Source organism: Anolis sagrei, chromosome 3 (assembly GCF_037176765.1).
Source record: "Anolis sagrei isolate rAnoSag1 chromosome 3, rAnoSag1.mat, whole genome shotgun sequence".
Taxonomy (NCBI): domain Eukaryota; kingdom Metazoa; phylum Chordata; class Lepidosauria; order Squamata; family Dactyloidae; genus Anolis; species Anolis sagrei.
Window position 1 is genome coordinate 239,528,933 of NC_090023.1, and position 21,808 is coordinate 239,550,740.

The window sequence follows — 21,808 nt, forward strand, 5'->3', positions numbered from 1 at the left end:
GACAACAGCTATGTAAATCGGAAGCCCATCCACCCAGGCTTTATGGACTCCCAAAAATCCATAAGGACTCCACCCCACTCAGACCCATCGTGAGTGCCATTGGATCCCCCACATACGACCTAGCAAAATTTCTTGCTGCACAGTTACAAAGCCATATTGGGCTCACTACACACTACATCAAGGACTCAGCCCACTTCATAGAAAAAATCAGCAATCTCAAGCTAAATACAAACGACAAACTGATCAGCTTCGATGTGGTATCTCTATTTACCATGGTCCCGGTAGCAGACACCATGGCACTCATCAACCAGAGGTTCCCAGAAGACATCACGGCTCTGTTTCACCATTGCCTTACCACCAGTTACTTTCAGTGGGACAATGAATTCTACGAACAGAAAGATGGAGTAGCTATGGGGAGCCCTCTCAGCCCGGTCATAGCTAACTTCTACATGGAACACTTTGAAGAACAAGCCCTGGAAACAGCAACCAAAAAGCCCACGATATGGTTCAGATATGTGGATGACACCTTCACCATTTGGAGCCACGGAGAAGAAGAACTCAACAGGTTCCTGGACCATCTTAACAGCATCCACCCAAACATCCAGTTCACCATGGAAAAAGAAAATGAAGGAAGACTGCCTTTTCTAGATATCCTAGTCATCCGCAAACCAGATCAACAATTGGGTCACACTGTCTACAGAAAACCCCCACACACAGATAGATATCTACATAAAAACTCCAACCATCACCCAAGTCAAAAAAGAAGCACCATTAAAGCCTTGGCAGACCGTGCAAAAAGAATCTGCGAACCCCACCTCCTCCAGGATGAACTGAACCACCTCAACTGGGCTCTCCAGGCCAATGGATACTCCACCTCAGACATCAGAAGAGCTGCAAGACCAAGAACAAGCCACGAGAGTAAAGATGAAGATCCACCCAGAGGAAAAGTGTTCTTGCCATACATCAAGGGAACCACTGATCGCATAGGGAAGCTAATGAAGAAACACAACATACAAACAATCTACAAACCCACCAAGAAAATCCAACAAATGCTACGTTCAGCAAAGGACAAGAGGGATCCTCTCACCTCTGCAGGAGTCTACCGTGTACCATGCAGCTGTGGACAAGTCTACATAGGGACCACCAAACGCAGCGCCCAGACACGCATCAAGGAACATGAAAGGCACTGCAGACTACTTCAACCAGAGAAGTCAGCCATAGCAGAGCACCTGATGAACCAGCCTGGACACAGCATATTATTTGAGAACACAGAAATGCTGGACCACACCAGCAACCACCATGTCAGACTACACAGAGAAGCCATTGAAATCCACAAGCATGTGGACAATTTCAACAGAAAGGAAGAGACCATGAAAATGAACAAAATCTGGCTACCAGTATTAAAAAACTCTAAAATTATAACAGCTAAACAACAGAGAGGAAAAAACCAGGCACAGATTAATACTTCCCAGCAACAGATTTTCCCAGACTCAGGCAGGCCTTCAAATGCTAATGAAGGTGATCAGCCAAACATTCACACCTAAGTGCAGCAGGGAAGAGCTCCTTGCCCCACCCCGGCCATTCCACAGATATATAAACCCATTTTTCCTACTTCCAACAGACCTCACACCTCTGAGGATGCTTGCCATAGATGCAGGCGAAACGTCAGGAGAAATGCCTCTAGAACATGGCTCTATAGCCCGAAAAAACCCACAAGAACCTACATTTTGCTACCCTTTACATCCAAAATTTGCTGCCTAAATAGACCATCTTATACTTCCTAACAATAGGCCCAACAATGGTTGCCTTTAAAACTGCATTTCATCACAATGCATGCCAGGCATCCTCAAACTGCACCCTCCCAGCTTTTGGGGACTTCAACTCACAGAATTCCTGACAACTGAACAAACTCATTAGGACTTCTGGGAGTTGGAGGCCCAAACAGCTGGAGGACTGCAGTTTGAGGATGCCTAATGTATGCAGTAGGTATTAAAACAGCATTTCTCAACTGTAGGTCAGGACTCCTAGGGGGCTTGCAAGGCAGATGTCACAGGGGTCATCGAAAACAATCAGAAAACACAGTATTTTGGACAGGTGAGTTCTGTGTGGAAAGTTAGGCCCAATTTGATCATTGGTGGAGTTCAGAAAGTTCTTTGATTGTAGATGAACTATAAATCCCAGCAACTACAACTCCCAAATGTCAAGGTCTATTTTCCACAAACTCCACCATTGTTCACATTTGGGCATATTGAGTATTCGTGCCAAGTTTCGTCCAAATCCATCATTGTTTGAGTTCACAGTGCTCTCTGGATGTCGGTGAATTACAACTCCAAAACTCGAGGTCAAGGCCCACCAGTATTTTCTGTTGGTCATGGAAGTTCTGTGTGCCAAGTTTGGTTCAATTCCATCGTCAGAGGAGTTCAGAATGCTCTTTGATTGTAGGTGAAGTATAAATCCCAGCAACTACAACTCCGAAATGACAAAATCAATCCCCCCACCCCTTAACCCCATCAGATTTCAAATTAGGGCATATCAGGTATTTGTGCCCAATTTGGTCAAGTGAATGAAAAGACACCCTGCATATCAGATATTTACATTACGATTCATAATAATAGTAAAATGACAGTTATGAAGTAGCAACAAAAATAATTTTATGGTTGGGGATCATCACAACATGAGGAACTGTGTTAAGGGGTCGCAACATTAGGAAGGATTAGAAAATGTTCATGCACAAGATTTGAGGTATTCTACTGAACACATCTGTCCTCTGCATTCATTCAGTCATGTTTACAGGAATGGGTTTGGGTTTGGTTAGGAGTTTAAAAGAACTGTAAACTCTTTCTAAAGTGGGGGGAAGGGTGTTCAAAACTTTTGAAAAATATAGTTAGAAATTACACAAATGCTTGCAAGAAAACCACTGAGAAAACAAAGCATGCACATCTTTGATCTAATCAAAATAAGCATTGTAAGAAAGTCATCCAGCTTTAATTTCCCAAAAGCTATTAAGCTTCAAATTAAAGGAAAAATGAAAATATAAATGAGCGTGTGCTGTCAATAGAAGCTAAATTTGGTCCATTCTTGTTCGGGTGCCCTCCCCACCTCTGTACTGAACATCCTTGCATTTACCATTTGACAATTCTTTCTGACAAAACACTTGCTGCAATCAGGTGAAGTAGGTTATTAATGGTTCTAAAAAGATATACAGGATTGCCTCATCCTGAGGCAATTAAGGCTGCAAAGTAAGTGTATTTAATATCTCCAAGGGCTGACTGACTATAATGAAACAGGTGATCTTTCTAAAATTGCTATTGTTTATCTCATTTAGAATAATTTTGCTGCTTCTTCTTCTCCTCCTTTTTTTAAAAAAAAACTAATGAAGGACTCCACGACTTCCGACTCCTTGGAGAAGCCTGTGTACCCAAAACTTTTAAAAGCAGCCTCCCCTTCAGGAAAATTAAACCTGTAAGAGCACCCTTCAGTCATCTCTCACATATTTTTCCCAAGACGTGTACATTTTCAACGCCCCTACATGCTGTCAATGCACATTTTGAGGGGGAACACAGTGAGATACTTCCTTTTTGTGCACAGACGCTGTGAGTAACTGTGAAATAACATGGATGCTATTTAGGCAGGCTCCTTGAGAGAAGGCTTGAGCATGGAGAGGAAGTGGGCGAGTCAGTATTTATAGGTCCTATTCAGTGAATAAAGATTGGCTGCAGATTGGATCAGAATTTCTCTGACATTTTGCTCAGTGAGGGGGAATTTCTCATAGAATTCCAGTCTGTTCTCCTGATAACCCCCAAGTATCTTTTCCATTCTTCCCACTTTCAGTAGTGCTTCTCTGCACCACATGTCTTGATGTCTCTCTCTGCCTCCATTTCCTTCTTAGGCTGAAATGTGGATACAGATATGATATGATTTGGCAGGGCATTTCCTGTTCCCTCTCTTCTAATGTCATTCTCTTTGTGTCTTTCTCATTTCGTTCAACTTCAGAGAAGCTGTGGTTCATTCCTATCTCATACAATGTGTTACTACAATAAACATAAGGTTCTATAATTTTTGGAAGGGTATGGACATAATATTATGGGATGGGAAAAGGACCCATTACAGTTCCCAACACTGCTAACTATCTGTATATTTACATGCCTTCATGTTAATTGTCAATTTACAGCAAACCAATGAATTTCATATGATTTTTTTAGGCAAGGCATATTCAGAGGTGGTTTGCCACTTCCTTCTTCTGAAATACAACCTACAGCATCAATGGTCTATCATCCCAGCACTAACCAGGGCTGACTGCTTAGCTTCCAGGATCATACATAATCTGGTGCCTTTAGGGAATTTATGCCCATTATAACTATCTGGAAAATTAAAGCTCTTCCAATTGTATCTCCTCTGTTTTTATAGATTTTTTAATAAAAGCCAAATGACATTCAGCAGCATCATTGGTTACCTCTTCACACTCTTAGATGATAAATATAAACTTCCTCATATCATCAGCAGTCTGGACATAATAGAGAGAGAGCTGACACATCAAGGAGAAGTCTAAACATTGCAGATTCTCCCTTTCCATATGCAGGGAACATTTCATAAGGAGGAGTGTCCTGATATGCCAAGCATAATGATTTTTCAAAAGAGTTTATGATAGCTTTATCCTTTACTTCTTTCCAGTGGTTTTCAACCTGTGGGTTTCCAGGTGTTCTAGCCTACAATTCCCAGAAATCCCAGCCAGTGTACCAGCTGTTAGGATATCGGAGAGTTGAAGGCCAAAACATCTGGGGACCCACAGTTGAGAACCACTGGACTAGGCAAAGAAGTAAAGGCCTATAAATGCTCAGCAGTTCCGGGGGTAAAATTATGTTAGCAGAATTTATCACTTTTGTACATTTAATGGGAAAGACTAAAAACTGACAATAGTCCGCTAGAAGAAAAATATTTCATTTATTATGCATACTTAATAACTGTGGTGGCTGGTAGCCTCCATGTGAGCACAGTGTTGAATTGGCTTTGCATTTCCATCTGAACCTTAGAGTGGCTATCCCAGGCATTGAACCTATTCAGGGGTTCAGAAACTTGGATTGCTTCCTTAAAATCCAGAGTGGATTCATTGTTTCCCTGATATGGAACCGACCATCAAGCATGGGTCTTGAGTGAAAGCAGGTGTCACTCTAACACAGTGGCTCCCAACCTTTTTTTGACCAGAGCCCACTTTGATCAGGGCCCACTTGACCGGGGACCACTTTGACCAGGGACTAATTTATCCAGGGACCACTCTGCAAAAAGGAGTGGAAATACAATAAAAAAATATAAAGAGGAAGGAGATTCGCAGACCAGATTTTTGTTCTCATGGCCCACTTTTGGGCCGCAGCCCACAGGTTGGAAACCAGGTTGGAAACTCTAACAGCATCAGAATATGCTAAACTGACCAGAATTTTAGATACCTTTGAGGTACCCATTTAGGTGCTCATTGTGGATGTTGAATCCCAACTACAAATTACTCAGCAGCAATGTGATTTTATGATTTCATCTTATATGAAGCTTAGAAAAGCTACTTTTGGAGTGTACACAATCCTAAATATCCCAGCTCCCAGAATCCTCCAGCTCCAAAACTCCAAAAATAACTTTTCTCGGTATCTGTTCTTGGATATCCTTTGGGAAAGAGGGCCTATATTCTTTATACTTTAGCCTTCCAAAGCCTATTTGTGTTTGCTTGTTTCCCACCCCACTGCAAGAAGTACCAGTGAGAGGGGAAGTATGGTTTGTTGTAAGAATTGTCGTCCTGCTGCGATTGAAAGCTGCTCCTGCCAGTTTGAAGCCTGTTTTACATTCATTTTGTATATAATTATATTTTGCATATTCGCTGTATTGTCTTGGGAAATAATAATGAGAAAGTTAAACAAGAACAAAGGGCAAGTAATATGTGCAGTCCGTCTTGAAAACGAAAAGCCAAATGTATCCCTGTATTATCAAATGAACAGTTTTTATTTTCCCACAGTACAGATTAACAAACAAGATTTCTTTTATTTAAAAGTTCTCTGAGTGTTCCGTTAAAGCTAAACGTTAATAAAAGTAGCAGACTCCAAACACAACTACAGGCATACATGTCAAAGTCTCTGACAAAGAAGCTCCTTTTTACACAGATTAAGCCTGTCCAGTTTCCCCATTTTCCTCCTCATTCTCCGTCTAGCTGGAAGGGTTTTTTTAACCACCAACAGTATTTGGAGGGTGAAGAAGGAAGGCTACAGAAACACATATCCTTAGTATCTATTGAAATGTTCTATTCCACATAACAATTAAAAGTACAAGAGAGATCCCCACTTTTTATTCTGCAATCCTTTGTCACATCCGTCTTTGAACCCCACCCTGAAATAATTTGACCCCGCACTCCATGATAAATAATTCCCATATAAAGGGCTGTGATTTGCCTTTTAATTGTTAAATCTCTACACTCTCCACCCAACCTATATACAAGAAGCTGAAGCTTTTTATTGGGTTTATTGATACTTTTTCAATAGCAATCAAAGCTTCTACTCAGATAAGAAACACCTAAAAACTCCTCCTCATACAAAAGCTGCCCTTCTCATTTTGGAAGGTAGTGTAGCCTACCTTTTGGAGATTTCACATGTTAATCTGTCACAGCAACCAGCAATAATTGTGCTAATTACCATTAGTGTTAGTTGCTTTTCTTCTTCTTTGAATGTTTACATAGAATTGGCACTTATTTTTAGTGTTTAATGACCAGCCTACTTACTTCTCCTTCTCTCTGTTCATATATATATATATATATATATATATATATATATATATATACACACACACACAGACACACACACACACACATACTTACCTTACATACTTGAGTATAAGCCTACTTTTTCAGTCCTTTTTTATTTTTTTGGCTGAAAAAGCCCCCCTTGGCTTATACTTATCATTTTACTCTGTTATGATTATTATTTTAGTACATTTATTATTTCACTCTATTGTTATTCTTATTCTTATTATTACGTTTACATTATTTTACTCTATTATTATTTTTATTGCATTTATTATTTTATTCTCTATTATTGGAAGGATATGTGAGCACATTTACACTGAAGAACGTTAGAATAATGGCTTAATCATAGTTGGACAGTCTTATCTTAGATTACAGTTTTGTGTAAATATTCAAAAACATTTAACTTACTAATGTCTCAATTAATGTAATTTTATTGATATCCATTTTATTTTGAAATTTACCAGTAGCTGCCACATTTCCCACCCTCAGATTACACTCAAGTCAATATGGTTTCCCAGTTTTTTGTGTAAAAATTAGGTGCCTCAGCTTATATTCAGGTCATCTTATACTCGAGTATATATGGGTATAAACTGAGGAAAAGTTTCCATGTCTCTGATTAAGCACACTATAAAAGGCAATATATGGATTAATTGAAGGTCATCATAAATCTATTAGTCTAAGCAGCAATTAAAGCACGGCCTAAACAGTTTGAGACAAATCCTTCTATATTTTCATTTACTTGGAGATTTTAAGTGTCTGTTACATGCTGTTTTTCTTGCCAGTATGAAGTTTGGCAAAAAAAATTAGGCGGTTTTGGAATTCAAATTTAATTTCAAACATTTCTGGTTATTCATCTGAAATGCTAATTCTGCTAAATATTTTAACTATATAAAACTTAACTCCCATGGATACAAAACCAACAATTATTCATCATTTTCCCACAAGTAGTATTATTTATTGATTGATTTATTGATTATTTATTGGTTGATTTTATTACCCATTGTTCCGTAATCTAGAATTCAAGCCATCTTACAGAATTGACAACAGAGAGCTACAAAAATTGCATCATTCAAAAGTGAAAAAATATATTCAAATTATCAATACAACTACAAAGAGTTAAAAGCATGACCCTTAAAAAGAGCAGTAAGCACTGCATAAACAATACAGCACATGAAAGGTGTTTTTTACCTCTCAGTAATTCGCTATCAAAGACCTGCTGAAACAAAAAGCTTACTATTTTTTTCTGCCGTGAAAAAATAGTAAGAAAGGTGCCAGTCTTAGCATCTCTAGAATGGGAGTTTCAGAGTCTGGGAAAAGCACACCACACACAAAAAACAAGTATTTAACCCACCCTAAAAGTATCTTTAACACATATGCATTAAGATAAATTTATGACTTTAGAAAGTAAAGATGAGTTAGGGTGATTTCATTGAAATCTCCCTGAAACCCATCCCAAAATTATAAATTCAGCTCCAATGTCAAATGGCTGGAACCAGACATAGTCATTCTTAGAACAAAGTCACCAAAACCAATGGAATGTAAGTCAGTCATGGTTAACACAAGTCACATTGATTCCAATGTGTCACCTCTAAGTATAATTAAGCTTTGACCCAACTCAAAATAGCAAACCAGAGTCCATTAGGGAGGACCAATGATTACACTATAAGGTACCAAAACATGGGGTCCATTTCATACAAAAGCTAGAAAAGAGGGAAGATGAAGCAATTGCAGAAAGACTGCATACTTTCCCCACTTTTTTCTTTCAATATTAAATAAGTGTAAAATACATTAGAAAAACAGTGAACAGCTTTATTTAGTTTTGCTCCTGTGCTTTTTGCTAATCTTGTATCAACTTTTCTCCAGTCTGCTGCTCTAAGAGTGTGTTGTGCCACAGCTCTCATCTTCCCCAGCCAGCATGGCCAATAGCTTATCATCTAGAGGAGAATCGGTTTGGGAAAGACTGCCTTAGAAATTATCCCATCCATTACATTATTTTGCTATGTCCACGTACCATATCAAACAATGAAACCTGACAGATATTGCAGCGAGAAAGAACAAGAAGTACTACAGTTCTAGTACTGATGAGAGCACTGGGAATAAAATGAAGGTCACATGACATCCGAACTTATTCAGCATTAGATTAATTTTATGTATTTTTTGCATGGTACAGAATGGAATTGGATTGCTTGAAAAGTATGTGTGGTCTCTTGAATGAGTGCTAGTCTTTCTTATTTCAACTTGTTCAAATCTGCTGTAATTCAATGCAGAAAAGTTCAAAGGGAGAGCTATGTTCATTTCTACTAGCAAAACAAGAAAGTGTCACTTTTAAGATTTATTATAGCAAGATATTTTTATGGTTTATTATCCATTTCCTGAGACACATGGAGTGCAATATTCAAAAGTCAGGTACCTACCTAGTAGCATGTATCAGAGCAAAACTGAACATGGAAAATAATCATATTGCTTTTTTGCTCTCGCCTCCACAATCTACTATTGTTCTGTTAAAGGGACCACAAGACTCTGCAATGTTTCAATGCAGAAAATAATCCATGTGGTAATTTTATACAGAATGCATGGCATGAATAGCATGCTGTATAGTTCTATCTGAAGATTCATAATTAAATTGTCTTCAACCCATTGCCAAAAAACCAAACAAACTCTGAGACACAGGCCGTTTTAACAAGTTCATGCCTTCAATGAACATACTTTTCTCTCTCAACTATCTCAGCATTGTTTTTTTCTATAATTTCTCAATTAAAGATCATGTTCTGTTAACCTCTACTCGAGCTTCTGAAAGACAGAGGTGCAAGTTTTATAAACTCTTCCTTCCACTTTTTTATTTGGACATGGTAATAATCAACTAAAATTTGGCAGAAGAAGGGATGCTTGTGCCTTGCTCCAGAACTATAGTTCATTCTCGGACTCTCCATGGGTCCTTTCAGTGTCAGACTCTGCTATACACATTACCACTATAGCATTAGCTTCGTTGATGGCAAATGATGCCTCCGATGGTGCACAGTATCCATTGGTCCATCCTCAGAATCAATGGTACAATCCGTTACCCAAACTAAAAGAGAATCCCTTCACCAAAAAAATTCCCCTGCAGTGGACATATGAAGAGTTCTTGGGTGGGGATCTACAAAAGAGAAATGCACAAGCTAGCTAGCAATAGAGTATGGTGTTTTATAAGAAGAGGATTTGCTTGTCTTTCTTTGGCTGAAGTGACTTGGGTTTCTGGCACCAGGAAGATTAATTCTTGAGTCCCCATTAACATCATGGTCAAATGTTTTAATTGCTCTGTTTTAATTTAATTTATACTGCAAGCTGCTTTGAATCCCATTTGGTGGGGAATGGATATTAAATAAAATTAATAATATTCACTTTAGAGTCTAAGTCTGGGAAAATATGTGAAGACTGAGAACCAACCAGGGGAGTGGATTTTTGCTCAAACACAGTGTAGTATGTAGTGTGCATGAGACAGAGCACATTCTAATCCAACACTGGACTAGTACAAAGAAGGCTTTGGTTGCAATCCCTGCCCAGCCATAAGGCTTATAACCATCTCATGCTTTCCGTTAATGCTTCCCCACAGGGGTAGGTGATGGTAGATGTGGCTAGGCATGTCCTGAAACTTTCTGGAGAAAGAATGGGATGGAGAATAAATGTGTATTACAGAAGGGGGAAGCAGAAAGTTATCTCATCCACTTTTCCTAAATCATGGATCCTTATATAGGTTTTTGTTACACCCCCATTAGTCAAGTATCATATAGAGTGATCTGATGACATATGAAGATTGCATTAGATTTCATTTTAGCTATATAGAGATTTCATTTATTCTCACAACCACTGTTGTTTGTTTTTGTGAAAATTTAGTGCCACAGGATGTAGTAATATTACCAGTTGGAATATTTTAAAAGAGACAATAAGATACATTCAAGGATTAAGACCATCAGTGGGTACTAGTAAGGAGGGTGATGACATCTTCCATATCAGAGGTAACATGTGTGGGTGCATCCATTGCTGATCCATTAAGATACAGGGTACAATTGTACGCACGTCCTGTTGGTAGGCTTCCCATGGGCAACTAATCAGCCATCATGTGAATGAAACCCTGGGTGACACAGGACTTTGGTCTGATTTGCTCTTCTTGTGGTTTATACATGTGCATATGGTCATTTGTAGTCACAGTTTGCACAATTTCTACCCTGCCTGAATTCTGCTAGAAAGAGAACAGGCAAGCACATTGAGAACTTGGCCTCAAGCCATTTGCTAAAGTCAGACAGAACAGACCCATTGAATCAATAATGGAACAATAATCAAAAGGTTTCATAAATCCAAATGATTCAATAGGCTGGTTTTAGTTAAGATTAGCAACTGAATATAGGTCTTGGTTTGAAATTACTGCTCCTTATAAAAGCTCCAGACAGTGATAGAACAATAACATTTTCACTTAATCCAAAGAGCAGTAGCCAGACTGTCAAGAGCGGGGGGGGGGGGGGGTAGTCACACTGCTAAGGTGACTCTCTTAATACAAAAAGCTCCACTGCAGTTTCTAAGCACAGGTTAGGTGCTTGTTATGTTTGGATTCTTGGCTGTCTGAAGATCAAGATCTTCTTATATAAAACTGTCTGAGCAATGAGATCTAAAAGGGAGGCCATTTTCTTGGCCTCATCATTCTCACGCATACATTTCTTGGACACATGAGAGAGGGCCTTCTTGGTGGCTGATCTGGGCTCTGGAATCCCCTTCCTCGGGAGGTCAAACTAGGTCGTCCTAGCATCCATTTAGTAGGAGATTGACATTTTTTGCATTCCAACAAGCTTGGTTAAACTACTGTCAACCAGTAGTGTGCTGATCTGTGTGTTCTATTATATTTTAAATTATATATATATATATATATATATATATATACACACACACACACACACACACACACACACACACACACACATACACACACACATACACACACACACACACACTTTTATTCAAAACCTGTTTCAATTTTTTGCAAATTACCATCAGACCAACCTCTGGGCAAAATGTGAAATACACATGAATAAAATAGCAATATAATAACACTGAGCTAGGCCCCATACTTTGTGTTTAATTTTATTAAAATAATAAAGACTGACTTCAAACTACACCCAGTCCCCCACATTTGCAACTTTCAATTTTTGCAGATTTGATTATTCATAGATTCAATTGAAATGTTTTCTCTAGAAATCTGTCGATCCTCCAGTAAGACTCTATGAACTATGTCTGCCAGGAGTTGACCATACTGGAAAACCTAGATATTACAATTTTAACATTCATGTTTGTTTTTCATTTTCATTGGGGCCCTGGGCTCCTCATCTGAGCAAATGTGCAGGACTGTCTGTAAACCTATTGAAAACTGAAATCCTATGCATGGAGTAAGTTTATTATGCCCAGTAGAAATCACTCATGAGTAGACCTACATAGGACTTGTTTAAAACTGATTCATGAGAATACAAGTAGTCAGCTTTCCCTGTTTTCTAGTTGAATCCAACCCATCAAGTTCTACCCATGACTGCAAGTACAGGAAAACTTAATCAAAGTAGATCTGCTTACCAAACCTATAGATTTGGTTCATGTGCAAGAAGTCCTGAGTGTTTCGCCACTAATGTTAGCAAAACATGCCAGAGAGGACCACCTGATCAACCAGTCACAAATCCTGTGGACCAGGCATGGGCAAACTTCGGTCCTCCAGGTGTAAGTGGCTGAAGGGGAAAAGGAAAGGGCCTGAGGCTGTTAGGAATTGTGGGAACTGAAGTCCAAAACACCTGGAGGGCCCAAGTTGGCCCATGCCTGCTGTGGACTATGAAACTGGTGGGAACTACACAGAGGTGCCACTGCAGTGAAACGTTTCACCCACATCTATGGCAGGTATCCTTGAGAGGTCTGTTGGAAACTAGACAAGCGAGTTTATCTATGAGGTCAGAAGAGAGTGCTTCTAGAACATGGTCATACAGCCTGGAAAACTCACAACAACTCTGGGCCCTTCCACACAGCCCTATATCCCAGAATATCAAGGCAGAAAATCCCACAATATCTGCTTTGAACTGCGTTATCTGAGTCGAATTAATGCCGTTTTACCACATGAATCCTGAGAATTGTAGTATGGCAAGGCCCCAACATGCTTTAGCAGAGAAGCCTAGAGGCCTTGCAAAACGACAAATCCCACGGTGTTGTTGTAATGGCCATGTTCCAGAAGCATTCTCTCCTGACGTTTCGCCTGCATCTATGGCAGGCATCTTCAGAGGTTTGTGAGGTCTGAGGTTGAGATGCAGGCGAAACCTCAGGAGATAATGCTTCTGGAACATGGCCATGCAGCCCGGAAAACTTACAACAACCCAGTGATTCCGGCAATGGAAGCCTTCGACAATACAGACAATTCCCACGGTTCGCTAGCATGGTGCTGTGGCAGTCAAAGTGGTGTCAGACTGCATTTCTTAGATGCACCCGGACACCCTCCCTTGTTGAACTCCAAACACGTTGTTGAACTTCGACAAGGTCTCTTTGTGACCTGCCGCCAATTTCCCCATGCGCCCTTCGCGTGCCCCTTGAGCTCACTCTCCAGAGAGGGCGCAACCCGCGATGGCCGCTTGGCGCGCATTCAGACGAGACTCAGGAGCCTCCGGAGGGTGCCGCCAGTCCTGGAAGCTCCAGCAGTTCCTGTCTCGAAGCCGCAAGACTGAGTGACCACCGAAGAATATCACAGCGGGGGGGGGGGGGGGGAGAGAGAAAATGGGACGTCTTATTCAAAAGTGTTCTTAACTTAATGTGTTTCAGGAGGGCTTCCCTGCACCTTCATCTCCGGCTGAGAGAGGGTGACTTACCCAAGAACACACAAGGCATTCCCGTGACCGACTAAGGAATTCGGGCCCTGATTTCCAAAGTCAAATCCATACACCGTGCTGGGTCTCTCGCAATTAATAGGTTAGCCTAAGTAAGAACCCTAAAGGTACTGATCTTGGATGCGAAGCAGGATGAGCCTTGGTTTGAACTTGGATGGGAGACCGCCAACTAATTCCCGGCGCTGTAGCCAGTCCTCTCTTCATATTTCCAAAGTTTTGAAAGACCTGCTTAGCTTAGAGTACTATCTGGCAATCTAGATAGGCATGGGCAAACTTGGGCCCTCCAAGTGTTTTGGACTCCAACTCCCACCACTCCTAACAGCCACAAGGCCTTTCCTTTTCCCCCTCAGCCGCTTAAACTGGACTATGTATTGTCGAAGGCTTTCATGGCCAGCATCACTGGGTTGTTGTAGGTTTTCCGGGCTATTTGGCCATGTTCTCGAAGCATTCTCTCCTGACGTTTCGCCTGCATCTGTGGCAAGCATTCTCAAAGGTTGTGAGGTTAAACTGGACTGTTTTGGACTTCAGCTCCCCTCATTCCTAACAGCCTCAGTTGAGGGGGCTGAGGGGGAAAAGGATGGGGCATGAGGTTGTGGGGAATGGTTGGAGTTGGAATCCAAAACAACTGGAGGGCCCAAGTTTTCTCATGCCTGATCTAGATGAAGCCCCTTCCGGGCATTTAGAATATACCCTTCAGGCACAGAAACCCACATGAAAGCTAACCAGGGTCAACCATGGTTATTACTTGGATGGGACACTGCTAGTGAATGCCAGGTCCTGTGGGTACTGCCTCTAAAAACTCTATGGGGTCAATGTAAGTCTCTCCAACTATTTCCTTCATACACAAAGCACACACAGCTGTTGAATATAATCCTTGAGCAAATTTACTTAAACAGGCAAAAAACAAGAAGATTCCCCTACCTGTCTGGATTGTTTTGCCTGCTGCCGGGTTTCTCAAATGTCAACAAGGGGCAATTGAAGTTCCATAGCTTGCAGGCTGACCATTGGGAAGCAGCTGTTAACAAGTTTGTGTTCTACCTAGAATGCCAAATGAAAGTATTTCCGTTAACCAAGCCATGCATTTCTCTGTAAAAGGAACATAATATATACATTTTTATCTTCATAAGAAAACACACACCAAGGCTCCTTCCACACAGCTGAATAAAATCACACATTATCTGATTTGAACTGGAATATATGGCACTGTGGACTCAGATAACCCAGTTCAAAGCAGACATTGTGGGATTTTCTGCCTTGATATTCTGGGTTATATGCCTGTGTGGAAGGGAGCCCAGAAATATGAGCAAATGTTTCCCATCCCTCAAATAAGAGGCATTCCTTATAATGAGAAACACCTACCTGCCCATTCTATAAGAAACAAACTCCCCAACTGTCCAATAAGGGGCATCCTTGGCAATAAGAAACATCTGGCCACTCCACCTGAGGCTCATATTCTAAAAGGGATAGAGCACACTTGCCTCCACTTGGCATTTAATTTATTTATTGTATCAGAAGCAAACCAAGGGTACAGTTGTAATGTATTTAATAGACACAAAGTTTAAAAACTTGGCATTATATTAAATATCCTTTGACCAGAAGCTGGCCACTTGGAGTACCTATGGTGCTGCTATAAGAAGGTCCTCCATTGTGCATGTGGCAGGGCTCAGGTTGCATTGTAATAGCTGGTCTGCTCTTCTCCACACTTGCATGTCGTGGACTCCACTTTGTGGCCCCATTTCTTAAGGTTGGCTCTGCACAGTCTGTTCAGCGCCCTCCAAGTTGCCCAGTCTTTTGTTTGCCCAGGAGGAGTCTCTCATTCGGTATCAGCCATGGCTTGAGGTTCCAGGTTTTTTCCTGCCTCTTTTGGACTCACGCTTGCTGAGGTATCCCTGTAACTCCACTTGGGATCATTTGTAAATAATGACCTCAGTGTCGATCGCCTATGATGCAATGCGTTAAACCCTTGTGCTGCCAGGACTGAAGAGGGAGGTTCGAATCGAGGAGAGCTTGGATGAGCTCCCTCTGTCAGTTCCAGCTCCCGTTGCGGGGACATGAGAGAAGCCTCCCACATGGATGGTAAAACGTCAAAACATCTGAGCAAAGTCCTTGCAGACAGTCAAGTCTCTCACACCTAAAGCGACTTGCAGTTTCTCAAATCGCTCCAGACGGGGGGGGGGGGTCTCAGTTAATTGTTTTCATATACTACATTTCTTCTAATATGAGAGTCAAGGTGTTTACAGCCAGCAAACTAAGAGCCTTTACATCCATCAGAATAAAAGGTATTGTTAAAAACTGTTTTTTAAAACAAATTAAGAAAGAGAAAAAGTAAGTCGGGAAAGTTTGGATTCAGCATAGCAACAGAGAGGCGTCCTTCCCTTTTTTGTGTGCTTGGTTGGCAGGGCGCCTTTGATGCCGGTGCCTGTTAATTGCGGGGAGGACACGCCGAGGCGGCTGAAGTGGGAGGGGGCCGGGAGGGGGGGGGGGTCGCCAGCCACAAAGGCAGAAAGTTGCCAGCGCGCTTTTCCCGCTGCTCGGACAGCGTGGAAGGCACAGAAAAACTCCTCGGCAGCAACTTTTCTCCACTTGTTTTCCTCCATGGGAAACCAGGGAGGGTGGAGGGGAGAGAGGGAGAAGAGAGAGAGAGAGAGAGAAGGGGGGAGAGTTTGGTCCTAGCTAGAGAATGAAAAGAGGCGAGAGGGGGTTTTCTCTTCCTGATGAGTCTCAGCGAGAAATATGGCAATCCAAGTTTTTTAAAGAAAAGACGCACGTGGCTGGGGGCTGTTCGAAACTTTTCTACCTTCTTGAGGTTTTCATGTTTCTCCCACTATCAGGCGTGGGCCAACTTGGGCCCTCCTAGTGTTACGGATTTCAACTCTCACCATTCCTAACAGCCTCAGACCCTCTTCTTTTCCCCTTCAGCCGCTTAAGCTGGACTCCAACTCCCACCATTCCTAACAACCCCAGGCCCTTTCCTTTCTCGCCTCAGCCGCTTAAGGTGGACTGTTTTGGACTTCAGCTCCCACAATTCCTAACAACCTCATGCCCTCTCCTTTTCCACCTCAGCCGCTTAAGCTGGACTGTTTTGGACTCCAACTCCCACCATTCCTAACAGCCCCAGGCCCTTTCCTTTTTTCCCCCCTCAGTCGCCTAAACTGGACTCTTTTGGACTCCAACTCCCATCATTCCTAACAGCCCTGGTCCCCCTTTCCCCCCTTTACCGCTTAAGCAGCTGAGGGGGGAAAGGAAGGGGCCTGAGGCTTTTAGGAATGGTGGGAGTTGAAGTCCAAAACGCCTGGACGACCCAAGTTTTCCCATGCCTGGTTTAGAACATGTGAAACTGCTCATCAGAAAGCAGCCATCCACATTAGGGGCATCGGATGCCTCTAAAGGTGAAAAATGTCTCGCACATACACACACACACCTAGAAAATGCTATGTTTTTAATCTAGGTTTTAATGGGAATATCTAGGTTTTAATTGTCAACTTCCGCTGGAAACTGACTTTAAAATCTCACTGTAGCACCCAAAGAAATGTTGTCTCTAGAAGTCTTCAGATCCTCCAGGATGACTGTAGTAAATTAGCAATAAAATCTCCCGGGAAGACCAAGAACCGCAGGTATGGAAGGATGGCTGTAGCCAATAGCAGTTTAAGGAAAGTATTGACTGCCCTTCACTTCACCAGTTGAGTTGTCTGTAAAATTAACACACTGTCCATATCCAATGCGGTTTTGTGGCCTCTTGTCCAGCCTGTATAAACAGAACAGCTCTTAGTGGTATACCATACGCAGGCAGTGGGACTATCTATAGCAATGATTCTCAACCTGTGGGTCCCCAGATGTTTTGGCCTTCAACTCCCAGAAATCTCAACAGCTGGTAAACTGGCTGGGATTTCTGGGAGTTGTAGGCCAAAACACCTGGGGACCCACAGGTTGAGAACCACCGTGACCCCTTCTACACTGGCACATAATCTGGATTATTAAAGCAGAAATACACATGATTTGCTTTGAACTGGATTATATGAATCAACACTGCCAGGTAATCCAATTCAAAGTAGATAATCTGGATTTTATATGGCAGTGTAGAAGGAGTCTCAGATAATCCAGTTCAACGCAAATAATGTGGATTATCTACTTTGATATTCTGGGTTATATGGCAGTTTAGAATGGACCTCAGAAGTCCCACTCTTGGGGTTATTGAATCATTAGTAGCACCAGAATAGGAATTGAAAGTAATTCTCTGAGTTTTCAAAACCATCCTCACAACAATCCTATAGGGCAAAGCAGTGAGGCCCCATCTACCCTATATAATGCTATCCAAGAATATATATATATATATATATATATATATATATATATATATATATAATGCTATCCTATATATATATATATATATATATATATATATAGGATAGCAATATGTGTGTGTGTGTGTGTGTGTGTGTGTATTCGCATTATATTATATATATAATACTATCCAGGAATCTGAAAGGAATTTGGAGATTATCCAAAAGTTTAAGACAAAGATGGATACATAGAATGTATCATTAAATCCATAATATACTTTGTGACTGTAATTGATTATTTCAGCAGATATGTATATCTTACAGGCTGATCTTTTTGGTCCATTCATTTGATCTTTGAATGGGCCACAATGATCCGTATATAAGAAACACATATTTGCAGAAATTGTGATGAATAGTCACGAAGTCTATTATTAATCATCAGTAGCTCACGTTATGTTAAAGGATAAGTCTAAGGGCATAATCTTTGTCATTCTTTATTCGGAAACTATACTGAATCCCATGAAATCTCTTCTTAGGAATCTATGAATAGGTTGGCAGTCTTCCCATTTAAGACCCGCAGTCTTATGAATTTACAACTAAAGTGTTTTTGAAGAAGAAGCGACTAATAAAATGTAAAGAACTGGCTCTTAGCACAACTTCAGGATCCAAAGAAAAAATCTCTATGGATAGGAGAAGGCCAAGCTTTCTAATAAATTGCCAAAACCCGAAGCCATGGGGAGAAATTTCAGGTCAAAGTCCCCCAATCGTGCTGAAGCTGGAGACAATATTGTCAGAAGAACTTTTCAATAAATTGGCTAATTCCCAGCCCCTCCTTCCTTCCCTCCCTCCTTTTCCAAGCTGCTTAATTTGATTGATTCTCTCTCGCTCCTTCTTCCCCCCACTTCTCTCATTTCTTCAATCTGAAGCTTTTGAAGATTTTTTTTTAAAAAAAACATACTAAGGGCTGTTGTGTCTTGCTTGGATTGCCCTCTCGATTGTGACAGATAGAGACACCAGAACAAACAAATTTCGACCCCCTGTCAAGTTTCCCCCTCCCCACAAGAAGTCAGCCACTCTTTAGGAGCCTATCTTTGAGCTTTTCTGCCTTTGAAGTCCTCTCCAAAAAGCTCCACTTTTTTTTCAAATCGGGCAACTTTAGTGAATATGATGGATGGCTTCGTTTCAGACAAGCAGCCCCCGTCTTTTCAAAATGCCACAGACTGGAGGCAGGCTCGCTCCCCACCCAGAGATGCCCTTGATACCCCTCCCCTCCCCAATAATCCCGGAGGAAATTCGATTTAGGGAGAATTCAGTCTCCACTTCCACCCAGGCATTGTGTTTGCCAAGTTATGAAGATCAGATGTTGCTTTTTCATTGTGTTGACTTTCTCTTTCATCCCTCTGATTTGAAACCCAAACAACGCAAACTTCTACTTGGGATGGACTCCCGAGTAAACAACTGTCTAGTCTACATATATGCCTACTTGGATGTAAATCCCCATGGCTTCAACGGGACTTGGTTCTACTGCAGTGTAGAACCATATAAAGCAAATTGATCTACATTGAATTGTATCATAGGGTTTATACTGATCAATCCTATAATGAAGATTTTGGAAATAGCAACCTTCTTCAAACCTGTATTAATAATTCGTTATGTACATAATTCAGATTGCTTACTGTATTGTATATGTGTGTGTGTTTGCACACAAGAAGCAGTACAATATAGTTTAGAAGAGTAGAAACAGCATGCTTTCGAGAACAGAAAAAAAGAGACTGTTAGACTGTTAGACCAGAGAGATGCTTTAGCCTTTGGACCAGGCATGTGGGGGGGGGGGGGGGCTTGAGGGGCTTCAGCCCCACCCACCCCGAACTTCAAGTGACAATACAGAACCCATAGAGAACTTATGCTGTAAAATTAATTGAGTTTTGATACCACTTTAACTGCCATGGCCCTCAGTCCGAGGAGTCCATGGTACTGAGACAGGGCAGTTAAAGTGGTACCTTACTTGTCTGTGGAGCCCTATTCTTGGTCCCCATCTTATCCTGCAGTGAGGAAATCGCTCCCAGTCATGGTTGGCTTGACTTGATGTGCCTTCCTCTTGGCCCATTTCTCTCTTTTCTGCCTCTCCGAATTCTGCAGCACTGCTGGTCACAGCTGACCTCCAGTTAAACTGCTCAAGGGACAGGGCTTCCCAGTTCTCAGTGTCTATGCTACAGTTTTTAAGGTTAGTTTTAAGCCCATCTTTAAATCTCTTTTCCTGTCCACCAACAATTGGACAACGTGGCCAGCAGAGTTGATGGCGGAGGAGCATCACAGGCATATAGCAGGGGTGGGAGGACAATGGCTTTATAAACAAGCACCTTGGCCTCCCTATGGATGTCCCCTCATTCAGAAAAATGCTGCACTCGCAGAGCTCAGGCTGTGTTGTATTTTGGTGTCAATGTTGACTTTTGTGGAGAGGTGGCTGCCAAGGTAGCGGAAATGGTCAACGTTTTCTAATGTTATACTATTAAGCTGTATTTCTGGCATTGAATGGGGATTGTCTGCTGGAAGAGCACTTTGGTTTTCTGGATGTTCAGTGAGAGGCCGTATGTTCTGCAAAGGTGTAAAGTAGTATCAAACTGCATTAATTCTACAGTATAGATGCTCCCTCTGAATGGGACTTATCAGTAAACTTGTTCACATGGATTTCTAACCCTCTGTTTCCATTTTCTAGGAAGCAGCCACGCCAAAACCAGAAAGTCAATTAATTTGTGGCCACAACTCTAGTCCTACAATCATTTCCAGCAAGAATCGGATTCTCTTCATCCGAGCCAAGAGGAAATGAGATCCAAGGTCTCTTTGGCTCTTTGTCAATGTCCGGCTTTCTCACAAATTTGAACAGAGAACAGGGAAAGAGACATAAAAAATGACCCTCGAAAGTATTTTAATTTCTTGGAAAGTATCTTTTCGGGTGCCATCTTTACCTCTCAAAAGAGAGAAAATCGAAGTCCTCTGCTGCTCTGAACCCTTTTCTGGTCACTTGTTTAAAGGCAGACCCGGCCAAGCGCGGCATTGGTCCTGTGGCTTTGCAAAGGAAGCGGCGGTGCCTCTTGTGCCTCCGCACGAGCAGACTCTCCTCCTTCTCCCCCCCCCCCCCCCCCTCGGGTCCCCGAACCGCGAAGGAAAGCCCCTTTTGATGCTAAAAAGTTTCCTAAAGAGCTCGGGCTACTTAATTGAGTGTTTCCGGTCTGAATGAATCCCAGGCCACTTGGTTTTCAGAGGGAGACAATCAGCAAGCAAATAAATAAATACGGAAAGGGGAAAGACAAGAGGGACGACCAAAAAAAAAGTTGGAAGGAGGCGCATTCCCTGTCTAGACGCAAGTGACAAGCGAAGGAGCCTAGCGCATGCTTTGGAAGAACTTGTTTTCTTCTCTTTGCCCTGGTTCTTCTAGTCCTTCACATAAATGCTGCCCACACCCTACTCTCAGCTATAGCTTTGCATTTGTTTGTTTACAAAATACAGTAACTTGAAGTTTTATCTTTCTTTTGTAAACACAAAATAATGTTTCATGTTGTTCTTAGTGATGCTTCTTTGCACTTCAAGGCAAAGTTTTGAAGTGCAAAGCCACAAAGTGGCTTTTTAGAACAGGTTGAGAAAGTGGACATTGGCTTCCTGTTGGAGAGTTCCAGCTGGAGTCAGGATCTCTTGGGTTCAATGGTTCTGTTTTCTTCAAACAGGTCTAAAAGGGAACTAGGCCCTTACCTAAAGCCTGCAAAAGGATCCAAGAAACGCAACTGAGTGCCTTGACTGTTCCTACCTTTATCTCATGGATGTAATGCAGGCATGGGTAAACTTCAGTTCTCCAGGTGTTTTGGACTTCAGCTCCCACA

General features: G+C 41.6%; 1 long non-coding RNA gene across 1 annotated transcript in view; it reads right to left on the bottom strand.

The window, feature by feature from the left end:
* Nucleotides 1-21,808, bottom strand: part of LOC137096662 (uncharacterized) — a 300,873-nt gene that overhangs the window by 245,077 nt on the left and 33,988 nt on the right. The window contains exon 2 of the long non-coding RNA XR_010909602.1: nucleotides 14,575-14,691. This is a non-coding gene — a long non-coding RNA (uncharacterized lncRNA). The remainder of the gene's footprint in view (nucleotides 1-14,574; nucleotides 14,692-21,808) is intronic.